The sequence below is a fragment of the Oryza sativa genome, chromosome 12 (assembly GCF_034140825.1).
Source record: "Oryza sativa Japonica Group chromosome 12, ASM3414082v1".
Classification (NCBI taxonomy): domain Eukaryota; kingdom Viridiplantae; phylum Streptophyta; class Magnoliopsida; order Poales; family Poaceae; genus Oryza; species Oryza sativa.
Genome location: NC_089046.1, coordinates 20,820,403 through 20,824,751, shown reverse-complemented (window position 1 = coordinate 20,824,751; position 4,349 = coordinate 20,820,403). Strand labels below are relative to the sequence as shown.

At 49.3% G+C, this 4,349-nt stretch overlaps 1 long non-coding RNA gene across 1 annotated transcript; it reads right to left on the bottom strand.

Annotated features, from left to right (window-relative positions):
• Window positions 1–329: 329 nt before the first annotated feature.
• On the bottom strand, window positions 330–1,390 carry LOC107279743 (uncharacterized). Its single transcript, XR_003240121.2, has 3 exons — window positions 1,250–1,390; window positions 1,062–1,157; window positions 330–469 (listed from the first exon to the last, which is right to left on the bottom strand). It is a non-coding gene; the product is annotated as an uncharacterized lncRNA (long non-coding RNA).
• Window positions 1,391–4,349: the final 2,959 nt, after the last annotated feature.

The window sequence follows — 4,349 nt, the reverse complement described above, 5'->3', positions numbered from 1 at the left end:
TCGTAAGTACGATAAGTTCTTCCAGGGCATCCCGCGAACCGGTCCTTAACTGCCATGGGTGCGACCAATAAAACCATGCACCCACAGCCCACCATGTAGTGAATTTTAATAAGCCAACACCATTACGGTGCCACTAATCCAAAGCTATTGCCAATAATCAAAGTCTATGCTTTAATGAGATCCCCTTTTGTGCACTAGTTGAACTAAGCATGGCTAAGCATCTCCTAAACTAATATCTAGTCATTTTAATACCCAAGTTATCAATGGCATAAGGTAAACAATGTATGGCTGAGTAATAGGACCCATCCCACATGACATTGTAAAAGAGTGCAACATTTGATAGAAATGCAGGGTGTTTGTAAATTGGGTACAATATGATCAAATGTAAAGCATGACTTGCCTTGCTCTCGCACTGATGGAACCACAGCAACGTCTTCGAGAAACCGCGAATCGACGAAACGGGCGAAATCTACACGACAAACAAAGCACACAAGCAAAACATGCTATAAGACTACTGAAACAGGAAAAAAAACTATTTTTAATGGATTCTATACATTTTTATGAATTTACTGAGACTTGAATGGACTTAATCGGAGCTCGGATGAATTAGTTATGAATTATAGAAGATTAACTGTGTTTTTACTATTAAAGAAAAGTCCTTAATGAATTATTGCGCAATAAAGCATCCCAGGGCTGACGTCAGCAAGGGGGGGCGGGCGGCGCCGACATGTGGGCCCCACGGGTCTGCGGCTCGAGAGAGAGAGGGAGGGGCGCTGGCACGTGGGCCCCACTGGCAGTGGCACAAGGCGGGAGGGGGTGCGGCTGGCAGGCGGGCCGCACCGGCCGCGGCTCCAAAAGGGAGGGGGCGGCGTCTGCCGGGCTCGGCTCAGCTCCAAGCCGGCCGGCCGGTTAGGCGAGCGGCGGCGGCAAGCGGCCATCGACGGCGGCGACCGGCGAGAAGACGGCGGCGGCTGGCGACGCGGGCGATGGCGCATCGCGGCGACGCTCATGCGGGGAGCGGCGGCGCGCACGAGAGGAAGAGAAGGGGAGGGAGTTCTCACCGGTGTTCGGCCGGCGACGCGGGAGGAGACGACGACGAACGGCGACGGTGAGTGACCGGAGGGCGACGTCGAACGGCGGCTGAGCTCCAGGACACCCTAAGAGTGGAAATGAGAGAGATTAGAGGAAGAGAGGGTGTCCACGGCGAGCGAGAGCCATGGCCGACGACGACGGCTATGGAAGGGCTCACCGGCACACGACGAACGATGGCCTTCGATGGCGGAATTCGATGGAGGAGGGGTGGACGAGGTAGCCCTCGGCCGTGCGAACCCGAAGATGACGACGGTGCGGCTCGGCGGCGGCGCTAGCGGCGGCGAGCGGCAGCCGGAGGAGTGGAAAAGGCGGCGGCGGCGGGTGTAGCGGCGTGAGAACAATAGAGGGCACGGGAACGAGCGGCGGAAAGAGGAAAAAGGTGGAGGGGAGTGCGGGGGAGCTTTATTGAGGCTCGGGAGTGGCGGACGTGGCCGGGGTGCTCCCGATTTTGCCGGCGGCGTGGGAGGTGGAGAGAGAGAGGGAGGGGGGATTTAAAATTGAATCTGCCCCTTGCGAGCGCGCGCGCGAGAGCGGGAGAGGCGGGGGAGAGGGCGGCGACGTGGGTGCGAGGTGCGGGCGCGGAGTGGAGGCCCGACATGGAGCGGAGAAGGCGGCGGCGCTGGGGCGGTTGGAGCTCCGGCCCCAATGGCTAGAGGAGGAAGACGACCGACTGGTGGGCCCCACCTGTTGGCGCCCGAAGAAGAGAGGGAGGGAGGGAGGACTTTGGGGAGGGAGGAGAAGCGGGCCGGCGCGGGAAGGAATGGGCCGACGGCCCAAGAAAAGGAAAAAAGGAGGAAAAAGAAAAGAGAAAAGGGAAAATGGATTTTCCCAGGGATTTAATATTGCACTGTGCTTATTTTAATTGGTTAAAATTATCTCTAAGGCTCTGAAAATTCTACTAAAAATTTTGTTAGCATATTTTGACATGTAGAATCCAAGAAAAATTCCACATGCCGATTCCGATTATTATTTGCATTTATTAATTTGAGGAATTAGCTCTAGGTTAAAAAGAACAATTTCTTCGGACGATTTATTTTACAAATTTTAAAGCTGGAAAGGGGAACTTCAGGGCGTGACACCTGAAAGCAGTCTTGTGAAGCTACATTACCATCCATGAAGCTTATAATCTTATGTCCTGAAGTAGCAACAACCAATTGATCAGCAATCGGTATTGGGTATTCATCCTTAGGGGTAGCCTTGTTTAAATTCCGAAAATCAATACACACCAAAAGCTTGGCGTTCTTCTTGATGACCGGGACTATGTTGGAAACCCACTTAGCATATCGGCATGGCCTGATAAAACCAGCATCATATAAATGAGTATTCTCAGCCTTGATAGCATCATACATATCGGCTTTACATCTCCTCGGAGGTTGCTAGTACGGTTTGTACCCTGGTTTAATAGGAAGCCGATGTTCAACAATCGATCGGCTGAGTCTCGGCATCTCATAATATTCCCAAACAAAGCAAACTCTATACTGTTTTAGAAGTTCTATCAACCTGGTTCTGAATTCTGCCGATAAATACTTACTGATGAATGTTGGCCTTGGCCTATCTCCTAGACCTATATCAACTTCTTCCAGATCGTCGGCCGACATGAAACCCTGTCCTAACTTGCCATTGAGATCATCCTCCGTGTCCTTGGTGTAGAAATTTGAACCCTCCACGACGCCCTCAAAGTAATAATTTGGGGTCTCCATCTTCAATTGGCTGTATATATCACAATCGGACACTTTTAGATAATCTCCTTCCCAAACTTTTCCAGATAAGCAATTAATCCCATTCACTCCCAAAGAGCTAAATCAGCACTAGCAACATTAACTGACATGTCGGCTGGCACGATCTCAATCTTGTCACCTTGCATTGAATCAAGCACTGGTGCATGGTTGAAGGAATACAACAATTTGTATGAATCCAATCCCTTCCAAGCAACAGGCTATAGCAACCCTTCCCATCGATGACAAAAAAGACGTTGTAGGAACAGTTTTGCTATCGACTGTCAACTCGACATTTAAAACTCCCTTGGTCTCCGAAGGATTGCCACCAAAATCTTTGAGAACCATGTTTGTCTTGATGAGATCATCTGCATTTCTACCCAGCTTCCTGAATTTAGCATATGGCATCAAATTTACAGCAACCCCACCATCGACCATCATCTTGGACATCGGCTTCCTAATGACAAATCCATTAACGTACAATGGTTTGAGATGTCGATTTTCTGTCCCCTCTGGCTTCTCAAAGATCGCTTGCTCTGGTGACAAAATCAATCTAGCAGAGGCTTCTTCTACGTCAGCAACATCGGCTTGCTTGGCTTCATATTCTGCAGTCAACAAAAACACCATATTTACCGATGTAGATGCAACACTCTTTCCTTTAGCTAACCTCTTCACCTTGTCGGCTTCAACTTCATCGGCTGTTGCGACCTTACTCTTAACACGCTACTCTTGCTTGGTCTTTTTCATCCGATGGTTGATCTCTTGTTGTACCTCTTGAAAGCATTCCCTGTTCCTCATCCTATGGACCCTCCTCTTCTGATTCTTAGTGAAAATACCAGAAGGACACCATTGTATTTTCCTGCCTTCGTCCTCATCCTGATGACGATCCTAATTAATCGGGCCCAACCTCTGGTGAACAGACAGTCTCCTCTGACTCAGCCGATTACCTCTGTTATAAGATCGGCTTGAACTCCCTGCATTGTCACTGCATCCAGGGCAATCTTCAATCGATGGCAGCCTCATCCCTTCGTTCCAGCAAAACCTGAAGAACTCACAATCCCAATGTGGGTCAAAACCACCATCATCTTCCTCATAATATTTCTCCTGCTGCTTGTCGTGCCTCCTTTGATATTTATTGATGATCCTGGGTGAATTTAATTGAGAACTCCGATTCTTCCCTCCATCGGCCGCTCTCCCAGATTTATACAGTCATAGAATTTGATCTTTCCTCCCTTAATAGCTGCTTGAATCTTGTGGAGATTATGGGTACCCCATACCCACACGGCATGGTTATCCGACTAGTTATAGGGGATAACTTATATCTATGTAATATGTAACAGATCATGACTTGGGTGTTACGTTTCCTTGTATATTACGGAACGGCCTAAAGTCCTGATTTAGGAAACCGATACCGTATTGGTTAAGGTTTCTATCTTGTAATCCTGCCCCCCACCCTATATAAGGTGGGCAGGAGGCCCTCTAGGGGGTATGAGACAACCTGATCGTCAGATCAATACACACCCGGCGGATTCAAATCCCCAA